Genomic DNA, 15,877 nt, shown 5'->3' with positions numbered 1-15,877 from the left:
GTGTGTTGCACCCCTTCCTCCTCCTGAAAGCATTTTGTCATTGAGCCAGGGTTTGTCACATTTTAAATTAAATAACATATGTCGAGGACAGTGAGTTGTAATTTTTTTCTGTACATTTTACTTGTCTGGAAATATTTGTGCATAATGTGCAGTAAAAAAAATATCATGTCAAAGAGCAAACAAAACATTTACAAACTAAAAATATCTTAAACACGTTCCAATTATTTGAAGATTTGCATTACCAGAATGAACGGCGAGTTGATCCAAGGAAGGGCAGAAAGCTTGTCTAAGCTTACTCAAAGCTGCATGCTGCTGCATGCTGCTGCATGCTGCAGTAACACTAATATCCATGACGTCCAAAGCAAAACGTTTTATTTATAAAGAGGAGAATAATTCTTTCTGCAGGTTATGCACACATATAACATATTGGAACAGCAAAGACTACGCTATAGAATTAAGAAATGGGGCATTTTAGTAATTTGTGCCTTTTAGTTTAACAGAGCACTAAAACTTTAGGTTTGAAAAACAAGGTGTACTAAACTTTACAAACTGAGTTTCAAAGACTAGACAAATCCAACTGTAAAAGCTTTTGAAACTGCACCAGTTTTATCATCGTCTTGTTTTAGAATTTATGGACATATCGATAATAAGACCCAACTTGTGTTCAGCCAGGGATAAACTTTTTACTCAAAAAATTTAAAAATTCAGAAAGAAAGAATTCTGTTAAAGAAGAAAACTGTGTTTTAGTATGTGAAGTGCTATATTAATCAACAGTGAGGTAAAATGAGAAGCCCCTGATATCTTACCTGCAGCAGATAAGTTCAACTTCATGGAAAGTTGACATAATCAACTAACACATCATTAGACATCATTTTTTATTAGCATCTTGTATTATGTCTTTTCAATTGTGACATTTACAGCAGACCTTGTTAAAACATTTAGCTTTTTCATGATGATAGCTTGTGTTAAGTTTTCATATTTAATGCAGTTTCTTCATTAAACTCTACAACTGTTTTTCAGCCATTCCTCATAAATTACTTTCATCCATATAACCTTTTTCTCTCAGTTTAGTTATTTTTTTAACCTATGTGAGGCAGAACTGAAAAGTGCTTTACAAATAAAGTGTATTTGGTTAATACTGCAGGACTGAGATTAACTTGTAATAACAGAAACCCACTTCCAAAAGAGCCACCCTTTTAATGTATAGTTTATTGAGAAATAGGATATTTGTGCAAAATTTAATGAAGAACAAGAAACAGCAGTAAGCACCAAAAAGTTCAATCATTTTTCATTTTTACAATGCTTAATTTTATACTGAGCCTTGATGGTAACAATGCATGAAAAAGTTATAATAAAGGGGAGATAAACATTTCACACATAAATGTCTTTGTCACAGTGTGCTGGAGAGGGACGCTTTTCCTTATTGCATATCTCTTTGTAGCCTTCTGTCTGGGTTAGACCGCTTGCTGTTTTTTTGGGGGCAAAAACAGAAGAATAAAATCATTGTTTAAAAAAAAAAGCATTACTCCAATAAACACTAGTAAATATTTTACCGTCAATTGGGTTGTAGAGGAGGCAGTATTCATGGGAAGGGTTCCATTCTTGGATTTTGTGGTAGAAATGCCCTTTTAAAACACACAGAATGCACATTTTAAAAAAAAAATGTTGTAAAACGTTTTAATGTAGAAAAGCAAACCAACCTTAATTTTGCAAAAAACGCTTTTGCTGCCGTCGGGCGAAAGAAAAAGCAGATTTCTGTAACTTTACCCGGACTGAGGGAGGTGTGCTTTACTTCAAGTTCTTCTGAGGACTCCTTCATTATCTAAGGAACCAAACAAGGAACCCCACAGAAAGAACACACAAACCACTTATTTTTCATAAGCTATCCATTACAAGGATTATCAAAGTACCCTAAAAGAATAAAAAGAAAATGGTTAAAACAACGTATTAGTATTTTTAAAACGGATATATAAAAATGAAAGTAAATCCTACCGTAGATCGATGGTGTTAAAACTAAATTTTCCTGCTCCACACCTGTGAGGTCTGAAAAATAATTAAACATATATTGTAATACAGCGGAAAAGCGTAAGGGCGATTCCTTCTCATAGAGAGGATTCCCCCCACCGTGTATTCAACATATCTCCTAAACAGAACTCTGACAGAGGGTTAGGATATATTGAATAAAAAAGATAACTTACCGAAGAAGCGTATCCCATGTTGTAGGTTGGGGCCTGCGTTCTGACCCGCGGCGTGGATGTGAGCGTTAGTGAGGACCGAAGCAGAAGACGCTTGTGACATGTTTCGGGGAGTCACCGTGCATGCATTCAGTTAGGTGGGAAGAGGGCCTTATATATACATTATTGATAATACAGACATTGTGTTTGTCCGTGTGATGGGGATTTTTATGATACGTAAAGGCGTGAAATACAACATCCTGTCGATTTTTTTTTTATGACAGGGTGTCAGCTCTTTATGAATAGTAAGCTTAATAACGAGAGACAGAGACAGTTTCTGTGTTGAGGGGGATTTTTTTAGGATACGTAAAGGCGTGACTTGATGCACTCTATCAATTTTTTAGAATACTAAGCATGATAGCGCGAGGGTTGTAGAGAAAGACACAGTTTTTGTGTTGAGGGGTCAGATGATTGAGAGAAAGCGAGATCTTCCCCCTTGTGTCTCCTCCCGCCCGGCGTTTCGAACAAGTTGAGTATTATTTTAACTGCTTACTGACCGAGTGAACTTATGACCCTCAAACTGACAGTGACCTGTAGAGTGTATGGACTTATTATGTTTTAAGCTGCACTGGTAAGCAGTCAGTAACTGAGGTTAAACGCTTGCTGTTTACAGGGAGAGCTGAGGGGTTGCATCGCAGGTTTCTGGCTGAGCGAACAGAGTTTGCACGAAAAATTTTATTTTTTTGTTTCTTTTTTATTTACAGATTCCGGATGGGGAAGCTTATGTGTCTAAACGCTTTATATAGTTTTATTTTTAATCTTTATTTTGAAACTTTAAGTATTCAGAGTCTGACTGCTTTTACGGCTGAAACAAAGACTGATTTCCCCCCACCTTAAAGATTGGGTGTGCGTAACGGAATTAAATAATTCAAAATAACTTTAAATAATCATAATAATACTAATAAAAAGATTGGGTATGTATACCGGAGTTAAATAATTATAAATAACTTTAAATGATTACAATAATACTACTAAAAAAGGTTGGGTATGCGTAACATAATTAAATAATTACAATAATATCAATGATATTAGTAATAATATTATTAATGATAAGAATATAAATGAAAAAATAATACAATTAAAAAAATAATAATTAATTAATATAATAATGATTAAAGTGCGGGTCACGGGGGGGTGGGGTGGGGGTGTCACATGAGGGTCACGAGCAGGGTCACGTGACGGTCATGTGAGAGGGGTCACCTAAAGGTCAATTAAAAAGGGCCGTGGTTTGATATGATTTGATACGGGTCATTAATCATCCATCAATCAAAAAGTGACAGAAGGTATATACTATGGTCTCTTATGAGGAATTAGTCAAATCTGAGGATTTATGCCGGATTTATGAACTGGACAGAGAAGATTTCTATCGTTATCTACAAGTCAGAAATTTTTTTAGAAAGGAAATCTAAGTCCATGATATGGATGTAGAGGCAGCAATAGTGAAAATATTTGTGGATTCGTATGCTGGTAAGAACACAGAGGGCATCATTGGGAAATGCTACAGATCATTAGTATCGTTGAATATGGACTCCACTGAGTACATTAGACAACGATGGGAAAAGGAGGCAAATTTAACAATTTTACCTGAAGCATGGACAATGATCTGGAAGAACACCATGTCTACCACAAATTCTTTAACATGGCGAGATTTCGGCTGGAAGATTCTTTATCACACCAAAGCAGAGATTGAAGCTGAGTTGTTCGCAATCCTTATGCTGGAGGGGGTGTGGTGAGGTCTCTGCAGGACATTTCCACATTTGTTGGGACTGTCAACAGCTAAAGACATTCTGGAGAGATGTTAACCAGATAATCCATGGTATTTTGGGCATAACTTTAACCTTGTCATTTTCTACTATGTACCTTGGAAAACTCCCGGAGGGGCTTAGTAACAGGGATACGTACTTGTTGAAGATAATTATGATTGCGAGTAAGAAAGCAATTACTAAATGTTGGCTCCAGTCTAAAACCCCCACTGTAAAGCTTCTTGTAGGTATTATAGATCAGATTTACAATATGGAAATGTTGACCTTTGCACTAAGGCTTAAGAAGGAGAAAGGAGAAAAACTTTGGGAAAAATGGGAACACTTTATTGCCAAAGGTGTGTAACAGCTGAGTCCTTTTTTTTTTCTCCCTTCTGTCATGCGGCTTCTCATCATTTGGACTGATACTTGGGATGTTCTCTTTTAGTTCACCTATTATAAATTTATACAGTAAGATGTTTGAGAAACTGTAATGTCTATAAATGTGAATGTATGTTACCTGCCCTAGCCCTCAGGTGTTCGTGTTGACAGTTTATTGTCAGGATGCAGCTTGTAGGCTGCAGTTTGTGCCTCGCTGCCTCTCTCCCTTCCCTGCTCAGAATAATTAAATCCACCTGTCAGGCTGCAATCAACCTTCAACTGCTCTCACCCGGTTCCACCCTTATTTAAACTCACCTCATTCTGCTCTCGTCGCCGGTCCGTAGTGTTCACTCCTGCTCAGTTCCTGCCAGTATCCAGTGTCAGCTCCGTTTTTGTTGCAGTCAACCTGAAGACGTTACTTCAACTTGCTTTTTGTTCAAGTCATTCCCCAAGTCTCTGCTCAGCTCTGCTCCGCTCAAGTTCTCAAGTTTCCCCAGCTGCTCCACGTTCTCAAGATCCAGCAAGTTCAGTTCCACGGTCTCACGTTCTCCAGCAGTTCCTCGTTCTCAAGTTAAGTTCCACGGTCTCACGTTCTCCAGCAGTTCCTCGTTCTCAAGTTAAGTTCCACGGTCTCACGTTCTCCAGCAGTTCCTCGGTCTCAAGTATTGTTCCACGGTCTCACGTTCTCCAGCAGTTCCTCGGGCTCAAGTACAGTTCCACGGTCTCAAGTTCACTTCCACGGTCTCAAGTTCTGTTCCACGGTCTCAAGTTCCCACAGCTGTTCCGCGGTCTCAAGCTCCCGGTTCTGTTATTCTGGTCTCAAGTGCTCCACCCCGGTCTCAAGTCTTCAGCTCCGGTGTTCCTCCCTGGTCAGTCTCCCCGCGCTCCTCCTGTCAGCCAGCTTCTGCACCCTTCATCTCCGTCCATAAAGACTCTGGTTCCTCTGGTCATTAACCATCCAATCTGTACAATAAAACTCACTTCAAGAACTAGCTCTGTGTGTGCGTGCTGTGTCCGGGTTCATCCAAAGACAAATCATGACATTTATATTTGCATGTTCAAAAATTATAAAAAAAAAGAAAAGGAAAAAAAAGAAAATGTTGATCACAAAACGGTATGTTTTTACAGTGTTTGGAAAAGGAGCTCGAGGCGGAGAAAGAGGTAGAGAATGGGAAAATGCTAATTTCAACAAAAGTGGGTGGAAAACGAATTGTGGACATGGCTGCAGCCTGTCGACGGTAAAGATGACGAAGGATTTTGCCGTGTTTGTAAAAAAAATGAAGCTGCACAATGGGTGTCAATGCTTTACGATCTCACATGAAGTAAAACAGGCAGTGGTGTAGTCCAGGGTATACGCGGGTATAAGGCGTATATCCACTTTGTCATGGTTTTCAGATGACGAGCCCACATGCAGATACGAACGGGAGGCAATGCACAGTTTTAAGATTTTTAATAAAGGAAAACAGGCAGGTCTATGGACGGAACTACAGGTGACTCGGCTGGGTCAGAACGTCACGGTTGGAGAGTCTGTAAGAAAGAGCAAGTGAGTTCTTCTGAAATAAGAACCAAGAAACTTGCTAGGAGTTGCGCTGCTTACCATTAGGCTGGGCGGACCTAACCGGGAAGAAGTAGCGTCATGAGAACTCTATGTGACTACTCAGATGGAGATAGGTGGCTAGTGGCTGAGGGCGGCAGATGTAGCTGGCGAGGAATCCGAGGCGACCTCATCGGCAGCGGTTGACAGATGGATTGACCAGAGTGAGCACAGAACCAACAGAACCCGGGAAAGGGGATCTCAGGCCTCGCTGGGTAACTTCCAGGAAGTATGAGGGGAGCGCCAGAGCAAAATCTGAGCAGACAGGTCTGCTGGTCTGTTTCTTCGGACGGGACGTCAAGACAGGTGAGTGCATCCAAGCACCAAAATCTGGAGCAACAGAGAGGTACAAAAAATTACTCAAAAAAGAAGAGTAACAAAAAAACTCACAAGCTGGTTTCCGAGAGTTGGGACAGAGGCCACGTCGTACCACGACTGGTTAAGGCTCCGGCGTCTTCCATCTGCCAGTGCTCTGCTTAAGAAGCCAGAGGAAGCCGCCTGCAACGAGCTGCAGGTGTGGACCACGCCTCCTCAGCCAACTAGACACACCTGAGGAGTAGAGTTAGAGCAGCCAACACAGAGAACCCTGACACTACCCCCCCCCTCAACGGCCGCCTCCTGGCGGCCCAGACGAAGAAGTACTGGGCTGAGTAGACCAGAAATCCCGAATCAAATCCTGATTGGCGATGGTAGCTGCAGACATCCATGAGCGATCCCCAGAGCTGCGACCCTCCCAATCGACGAGGTATTGGTGACCCCTACCTCGTCGACGGGCATCCACAACCCTGATGACGCGAGGATTCTGACTGTCTTGGGAGGGTGGAGGGGGTCCGGAAGGAGGGTATGAATCATTGTCCAAAACGGGCTTAATCTGGGATACATGAAAAGTGGGATGAACACGAGAGTGAGGGGGAAGACGTAAGCGGACGGTGGTCGGGTTGATAACTGTCTCTATTTCATAGGGACCAGTAAACCGGGGAGCAAGCTTCTTGGCGGATGGGTTAGTCAATACATCTCTGGATGATAACCAAACCCTCTGACCGGGGCGATAATGGGGAGCTGGTCTGCGGTGCTGGTCAGCAAACCTCTTACTCCGCTCTGCGGTGCGAGTGAGTGCTGTAACCGTCTCTTTCCATATATTCTGGCAGCGAGCAATATAGTCGTTGACGGAGGTGAAGGGAATCCTGAGTTCGTCTGTGGGTAGGAGTGGAGGTTGATATCCTAAGGCAACTTCAAAAGGTGAACGTCCCGTGGCTGAGGTGATGTGAGAGTTCAGGGCATACTCTACCCAAGGCAAAAACTTGTTCCAGTCGGTAGGTGAAGATGACGTGAGGCAACGGAGAGTGGTCTCTAATTGTTGATTCATTCGTTCTGTTTGGCCGTTGGTTTGAGGATGGTATCCGGAGGTGAGCGTGTAACGGGCACCCAGAGCGGAGCAAAAGTGCCGCCAGACCTGAGAAATAAACTGGGGACCCCGGTCAGAGAGAATGTCAACAGGGATACCATGGAGCTTGAAAACATGTTTAATGAGGAGTTGGGCAGTCTGGAGGGCGTTAGGTAGCTTACGGATGGGAATGAGATGACAAGACTTCGAAAAACGGTCAACAACAGTCAAAATCGTTGACATGCCTTGGGAAACAGGGAGTCCAGTAACGAAATCAATGGCAATGTGGGACCATGGACGTTTGGGGATAGGAAGAGTGTTATGATCGTGAATCAGGCAAACCCAGTATTCAAGCCAAACAAGTGAGGTTAAGGCAAAAAACAGGATTTTAATAATGAAAACAGGGACAGGCGGGCTCAATAGTCAAAAGGGCAGTCCAAAATCCGGTACACAAAAAGCAGTCCAAAATAGGCAGAGGTACAGACAGGGCAAAGCAAGCTCGGATAACCATGGGACAGAAACTAGTCGGTAAACCGGTAAATCAGTCAGACAGGGCAGGACAAACAGATCAGGGAACAGGCTGGCTCAGAATCAAAAAAAGGCTCTCGGGTTATCATCAACAGGTCAATCAGAAAATAGAATGCTGGAACTAAACTCACCGTGGCTCGTTAATGATCTGGCCGATAACTGAAGACCGAGGCAGAACTATATAGTGGAGTGAGCAGGTGAACGGGAGTGAAGACTAATTACAAGTGACAGGTGGAAACTGAACTGATTGGCTAGTGACTGGAGGTTGACAGGTGAGCAGATCTGATTGGCTGGTAACTGGTGTTTGGGGAGTGACAGATAAACAGATTGCTGGGAAGAGACAGAACTGAACTGGAAACATAAATAAAATCAAACTACAATAAAATCTAACCTATTCCATAAACCAAAACTAATACAGAACCTAAACCTAAGACTAAACACAACACACACAAGCTATAATAGAAACCAAACAAGAAAGAGCCCAAAACCAAAACTGATTCTAAAGACCGGAGAGATAACTAATACATCAAAATTAACAAACAGCTGAAACAAAACCCAAATCCTGACAGAGCCCCTCCCTTAAGGACGGATACCAGACGTCCTTAAACAAGACAAATGATAAACAAAAACGGACTAGACCGGGCGGGTGGAGGGAGGTGCAGGACGGAGGGCTTGAATCAAATAAATGTCCAAATATAAACTCAAACAAAAACAAGACGAGTCAAGTTCTCAGGCGGGCGTCCAGGAGGACGGCCCCGACGAGTCAGGTTCTCAGGCGGTCGTCCAGGAGGACGGCCCCGACGAGTCAGGTTCTCAGGCGGGCGTCCAGCAGGACGGCCCCGACGAGTCAGGTTTTCAGGCGGGCGTCCAGCAGGACGGCCCCGACGAGTCAGGTTCTCAGGCGGGCGTCGAGGAGGACGGCCTCGGCGTGTCAGGTTGTCCGGCGGACGTCCCGAAGGACGGCCTCGGCGTGTCAGGTTGTTCGGCGGACGTCCCGAAGGACGGCCTCGGCGTGTCAGGTTGTCCGGCGGACGTCCCGAAGGACGGCCTCGGTGTGTCAGGTTGTCCGGCGGACGTCCCGAAGGACGGCCTCGGCGTGTCAGGTTGTCCGGCGGACGTCCCGAAGGACGGTCTCGGCGTGTCAGGTTGTCCGGCGGACGTCCTCGGCGTGTCAGGTTCTCCGGCGGACGTCCTCGGCGTGTCAGGTTCTCCGGCGGACGTCCTAGGCGTGTCAGGTTCTCCGGCGGACGTCCTAGGCGTGTCAGGTTCTCCGGCGGACGTCCTAGGCGTGTCAGGTTCTCCGGCGGACGTCCCGGCGGACGACCCCTGTGAGACAGGTAATCCGGCGGGTGTCCTGTAGGACGGCCCCGGTTAGCAAAGATGTCCGGCCGCCGGTGGCGGAACAGGTCTCTCATAGACCGGCGGCGGAGCAAGTCTCTCGGAGACCGGCGGCGGAGCATGTCTCTCGGAGACCGGCGGCGGAGCAGCAACCTCTGAGGCCGGCGGCAGAACAGGACCCTCAGGAACCGACGCCTGGAGAGAGAGAGAACAGAACCTGGCGCCGGACTAAGAGCTAGAAGAGACGCCTGGCTAAAGAGTTCAGGAGGCGCCTGGCTACAGAGTTCAGGAGGCGCCTGGCTACAGAGTTCAGGAGGCGCCTGGCTACAGAGTTCAGGAAGAGCCTGGCTACAGAGTTCAGGAAGAGCCTGGCTACAGAGTTCAGGAAGAGCCTGGCTACAGAGTTCAGGAAGAGCCTGGCTACAGAGTTCAGGAAGAGCCTGGCTACAGAGTTCAGGAGGAGTCTGGCTACAGGCTTCAGGTTCAGTCGGCCCCTGGCTACTGGCTTCAGGTTCAGTCGGCCCCTGGCTACTGGCTTCAGGTTCAGTCGGCCCCTGGCTACTGGCTTCAGGTTCAGACGGCCCCTGGCTACTGGCTTCAGGTTCAGACGGCCCCTGGCTACAGGCTTCAGGTTCAGACGGCCCCTGGCTACAGGCTACAGGTTCAGACGGCCCCTGGCTACAGGCTACAGGTTCAGACGGCCCCTGGCTACAGGCTACAGGTTCAGACGGCCCCTGGCTACAGGCTACAGGTTCAGACGGGGCCTGGCTACAGGCTACAGGTTCAGACGGGACCTGGCTACAGGCTACAGGTTCAGACGGGGCCTGGCTACAGGCTTCAGATGCTCCCAGACCCTTTAACACCCAGAACCTCATCAGTAACCCTTCCAGAACCTCCGACAAAGACAGTTTGGTCAGCCACTTGGGAAATTGGCTGTCAAGCCAAAGATGAGGGGGTAAGAGCTTCAGAAGAGGTCCAGGGGCCTCTAAGTCTCCATGGGGCTCTGGGTGCTTGTCTTCTCGGCGAGGCCCCCGACGGAGCTTGTCGTTCGGGCGAGGGCCACGACGCCGCTTGTCGTCTGGGCGAGGGCCACGGCGCCGCTTGTCGTCTGGGCGAGGGCCACGGCGCCGCTTGTCGTCTGGGCGAGGGCCACGGCGCCGCTTGTCGTCTGGGCGAGGGCCACGGCGCCCAGTGTCCCGATGAGCCCCCGAGTTGCGGCCTGAAAGAGGGCTCGTCTGAACCCCCTCATCGTGGGCCAGTGGTAGACCCTCCTGGGTTCCCACGTCGCAGACTGGCGGCGGACCCTCCTGGGTTCCCACGTCGCAGACTGGCGGCGGACCCTCCTGGGTTCCCACGTCGCAGACTGGCGGTGGACCCTCCTGGGTTCCCACGTCGCAGACTGGCGGCGGACCCTCCTGGGTTCCCACGTCGCGGGCCGGCTGCGGACCCTCCTGGGTTGCAGCGTCTCGGGCCGGCTGCGGACCCTCCTGGGTTGCAGCGTCTCGGGCCGGCTGCGGAGCCTCCGGGGTTGCAGCGTCTCGGACCGGCTGCGGAGTCTCCGGGGTTGCAACGTCTTGGGCCGGCTGCGGAGCCTCCGGGGTTGCAACGTCTTGGGCCGGCTGCGGAGCCTCCGGGGTTGCAGCGTCTTGGGCCGGCTGCGGACCCTCCGGGGTTGCAGCGTCTTGGGCCGGCTGCGCAGACAGTGCTGCCTTATAGCTGCCGGAGGCCGGCACTGAAGCTGAGGTAGGAGGCGGGTCCTCTGGGACAGGTGCAGGTGCCGGGGCGTCGGCTGGACCCTTGGGGACAGGATTGAGTCCACTATAGAAACCCTGGAGAGCCTCTCTATAGTGCCCCTCGACCTCCTTTAATTTAGTCTCCAGCTCCTCTGAATACCGGCTGAAAAGAGCCTCCCTAAGGTCCTTAATAATAGGGGCAAAAGCTCTTAACTGGTCCTCCAGAGCCAGATCCTCAGCATCACGGGCGCCACCAGGAGGCGCTGTGGGCTGCTCAGCTCTGGGGAGCACCGGACTCCGATCCACTGAGCAGGAAGTGGCAACGGACGGGCGCGGTACTGACTCGCCTGTCGGCCGAACAGAACGGGTGAGGGAGCGACCCACAGGTTTCCTTCCCCTCCTCCGACGGCGGGACGGCAGGACTTGCTGGAGGTTTGATTCTGTCGGTAGAGCCGGGATCGGCGGAGCCCACAGCGTTCCCTGCATCTCCTCCTCTGGAGGGAGAGAGAGAAAAAGATCCGGGCGAAGATCCCGCACCACCTCCGCTTCGACCTCCATAAACAAAGTTGGGTCTGGATAAAACCCATGGGCAGAGCCGACCGCGGTGTCGCTGGGTGAGTGATCCCTTCTATCTTGAGCAGAACCTGAATCTGTTAAAAACAGCCCTCCCAATCGTAAGCTCCGAGCAGGCAGCGGGTTACTGCTGCTGCGGCTGCTGGAGAGATGGCGTCTGGGACCGATACCAGGGGGACAGAACGCCAATCTGGAACCCTCCCAAGCCATAGCGTGTGGAGGGGAAAAAAAACAACTCTAAAAACTTGTTGGGCGATAGGTTTTAGTTAGGCCAGATCATTCTGTTATGATCGTGAATCAGGCAAACCCAGTATTCAAGCCAAACAAGTGAGGTTAAGGCAAAAAACAGGATTTTAATAATGAAAACAGGGACAGGCGGGCTCAATAGTCAAAAGGGCAGTCCAAAATCCGGTACACAAAAAGCAGTCCAAAATAGGCAGAGGTACAGACAGGGCAAAGCAAGCTCGGATAACCATGGGACAGAAACTAGTCGGTAAACCGGTAAATCAGTCAGACAGGGCAGGACAAACAGATCAGGGAACAGGCTGGCTCAGAATCAAAAAAAGGCTCTCGGGTTATCATCAACAGGTCAATCAGAAAATAGAATGCTGGAACTAAACTCACCGTGGCTCGTTAATGATCTGGCTGATAACTGAAGACCGAGGCAGAACTATATAGTGGAGTGAGCAGGTGAACGGGAGTGAAGACTAATTACAAGTGACAGGTGGAAACTGAACTGATTGGCTAGTGACTGGAGGTTGACAGGTGAGCAGATCTGATTGGCTGGTAACTGGTGTTTGGGGAGTGACAGATAAACAGATTGCTGGGAAGAGACAGAACTGAACTGGAAACATAAATAAAATCAAACTACAATAAAATCTAACCTATTCCATAAACCAAAACTAATACAGAACCTAAACCTAAGACTAAACACAACACACACAAGCTATAATAGAAACCAAACAAGAAAGAGCCCAAAACCAAAACTGATTCTAAAGACCGGAGAGATAACTAATACATCAAAATTAACAAACAGCTGAAACAAAACCCAAATCCTGACAAAGAGGATTCAACAACCCAGAAGGTGGCTGGTTAGAAGACTTATTCTGGGCGCAGATAGGACAAGCTAAAACATAGTCTCTCCTTGGTCCACGATGGCCACCAGAATCGCCGGGACACCTGAGACTGGGTTCTATAAATGCCCGGATGGGCGGAAAACTTAGCATCGTGACACCAGCGTAAAACCTCCGGACGAACAGATTGGGGAACATACTTTAGTCCCGGTGGACCCGTACCAGGATCCGGATCTAATAGTTGGGCCTGGTTAATCCTGTCCTCCAGATCCCAATGCAGTCCTCCAACAGTGCATGTGGGGGGAAGAATAAGTTCCGGCTCCTTCTCTTGTTCAAATGGGGCAAATTGACGAGACAGAGCATCTGGTTTAATGTTTCTGGAGCCTGGTCTGTAGGTTATGGTGAGGTTGAAACGAGAAAAAAATAATGACCAACGGGCTTGCCTTGAGTTGAGTCTACGGGCTGTCTGCAGATAGGAGAGGTTCTTGTGATCTGTCCATATTATGATGGGCTGCTCGGATCCCTCTAGCCAGTGCTGCCACTCCTCCAATGCTAACTTAATGGCTAACAGTTCACGATCGCCTACATCATAGTTCTGCTCAGCAGGGGACAAGCGACGGGAGAAGAATGCACAAGGGTGTAACCTTTTATCTATCTCAGACTGTTGGGATAGGACCGCTCCCACACCTGTGTTTGAAGCGTCTATTTCAAGGGTGAATTGTTTCGCAGGATCAGGGTGAACGAGTATGGGAGCCTGGGAAAAACGGGACTTAAGTCGATTAAATGCCTCATCGGCTTCAGGACTCCAGATAAAAGGGACCTTGGTGGAGGTACGAGCATGTAACGGGGAAGCTATCTGGCTGTAGTTCCTGATAAAACGCCTATAGAAATTGGCGAACCCAAGGAAACGTTGAAGCTGTTTACGTGACTCAGGAACTGGCCACTCCGTTACTGCTTTTATTTTTTCTGGGTCTGACCTCACTTGACCGCCTTCCAAAACAAGACCGAGGAACGAAACTGAAGTCTGGTGGAACTCACACTTCTCGGCTTTTACAAACAGGCGATTTTCTAGTAATCGCTGGAGAACAAGTCGCACATGTTGCCTGTGTTGTTGTAGGTCACGAGAGTAAATCAGGATGTCATGTAAATAGACAAAAACAAAAACATTCAAAAAATCCCGCAGGACGTCGTTAACCAATGCCTGAAAAACTGCCGGGGCATTACACAAGCCGAAGGGCATGACTAGGTACTCAAAGTGACCTAACGGAGTCTTAAAAGCCGTCTTCCACTGAGTCAACTCCCTCTAATTATTTAAATTCCTAGAACTACGGGAAGAGGAAGAGGAGTAGCAACAATCTCAGGGTTTATACAGGAATGAGTAACCCTAATTTAATGCTTTTTAATGCTCGTAGAAATAATTTTAATGCCACCAACGAATACCCATGACTCTCCTATATATATATATATATATATATATATATATATATATATATATATATATATATATATATATATATATATTAGGGCTGGGCAAGTTAACGGGTTAATTTCGCGTTAATCCATTAGACTATTAACGGCGATATTTACTTTAACGCGCATTAACGCATGTTGCGCTCATGCTTTTATTTTTGTGAAGGTCTGTTGCTGCGGTGTAGGGGTTTGAATCAGAACAGTAGGTGGCGATAATGCGGCAATAACCTCGCTGTCAGCCCAGCCTCGGATTCAAAGAGGAAGAAAGGTGCTTGCCGGAAAAAAACAAAGCTGACATGGGGAAGGCGGTGTTTCCCGCAGGAATTTGCTTAGGCGAGGCGGTGAGTTGGCGAACGGAACAAGTTTTGTGCAAAGCGGAGCGGGGTCTGCATCGACGCCGTCGGTGAAGTCGCTTCTCGTTTCAAAGTATCCATGTGTTTTTGCCTGTTTTTCCCCTGCCATTCACTATATGCACGCAAGAAAGCAACAACAAAAAAACGCGTGTTAACGTCAAATAAACATGCACGCATATCGAGTTAGCAAGCATTTCAGTTTAAAGTTCTTCCAGCAACGAGTATGACAGAAACAAGTTAGTTGTAACCACTGCCAAGTTAAACTTTGGTATTGAACATAAAATGGTAATGCTGCTCCCTGCGGTTACCTCAGAAATTGCCTGTTTTTGGTAGATTTTTTCCCCTGTCAGTGGCAATAAGCTTTAATTTATTATTATTGCTATTTTTTGTTTTACATGTCTAAGTTGAGCTTTACACTAAATATGTGTTACTGATAAGTGCTACAAATGTTACAACACTTTTGTTCATATGGCAGCAGAACATTAAAATAAAAGTGCTCTTTACACTACTTTTGAATTTGTTCTTGGAGTTTGTAAATACAATGCGATTAATCATGATTAATCAGGAAAATTATGCGATTAATCGCGATTAAATATTTTAATCGTTGCCCAGCCCTAATATATATATATTTATATATATAGGGCTGCACAGTGGCGCAGTGGGTAGCGCTGTTGCCTTTCAGCAAGAAGGTCCTGGGTTCGAGTACACCCCTGGGTCTTTCTGCCTGTGACAGACTGGCCAGTCTGGGTCTTGGCAGAAAGACCCAGACTATATATATAAATATATATATATTAGGGCTGGGCAACGATTAAAATATTTAATCGCGATTAATCGCATAATTTTCCTGATTAATCATGATTAATCGCATTGTATTTACAAACTCCAAGAACAAATTCAAAAGTAGTGTAAAGAGCACTTTTATTTTAATGTTCTGCTGCCATATGAACAAAAGTGTTGTAACATTTGTAGCACTTATCAGTAACACATATTTAGTGTAAAGCTCAACTTAGACATGTAAAACAAAAAATAGCAATAATAATAAATTAAAGCTTATTGCCACTGACAGGGGAAAAAATCTACCAAAAACAGGCAATTTCTGAGGTAACCGCAGGGAGCAGCATTACCATTTTATGTTCAATACCAAAGTTTAACTTGGCAGTGGTTACAACTAACTTGTTTCTGTCATACTCGTTGCTGGAAGAACTTTAAACTGAAATGCTTGCTAACTCGATATGCGTGCATGTTTATTTGACGTTAACACGCGTTTTTTTGTTGTTGCTTTCTTGCGTGCATATAGTGAATGGCAGGGGAAAAAACAGGCAAAAACACATGGATACTTTGAAACGAGAAGCGACTTCACCGACGGCGTCGATGCAGACCCCGCTCCGCTTTGCACAAAACTTGTTCCGTTCGCCAACTCACCGCCTCGCCTAAGCAAATTCCTGCGGGAAACACCGCCTTCCCCATGTCAGCTTTG

The 15,877-nt window shown here is 46.6% G+C and overlaps 1 protein-coding gene and 1 long non-coding RNA gene across 7 annotated transcripts in view; one reads left to right on the top strand and one right to left on the bottom strand.

Annotated features, from left to right (window-relative positions):
- The window catches only part of LOC105922918 (GTP-binding protein 2-like), a 245,600-nt gene that overhangs the window by 48,206 nt on the left and 181,517 nt on the right, over positions 1-15,877 (top strand). The gene's annotated exons all lie outside the window — the stretch shown is intronic.
- On the bottom strand, positions 1,070-2,519 carry LOC118561956. Of its 3 annotated transcripts, none has more exons than XR_004930383.1 (5): positions 2,199-2,519; positions 1,993-2,043; positions 1,701-1,822; positions 1,554-1,625; positions 1,070-1,466 (listed from the first exon to the last, which is right to left on the bottom strand). It is a non-coding gene; the product is annotated as an uncharacterized LOC118561956 (long non-coding RNA). The 3 variants fall into 3 exon arrangements; XR_004930384.1 differs by having other exon boundaries at positions 1,768-1,822; XR_004930382.1 differs by having other exon boundaries at positions 1,554-1,822.

This window comes from Fundulus heteroclitus, unplaced genomic scaffold (genome assembly GCF_011125445.2).
Source record: "Fundulus heteroclitus isolate FHET01 unplaced genomic scaffold, MU-UCD_Fhet_4.1 scaffold_77, whole genome shotgun sequence".
Lineage (NCBI taxonomy): Eukaryota > Metazoa > Chordata > Actinopteri > Cyprinodontiformes > Fundulidae > Fundulus > Fundulus heteroclitus.
This window is presented reverse-complemented; position numbering and strand designations above follow the sequence as displayed.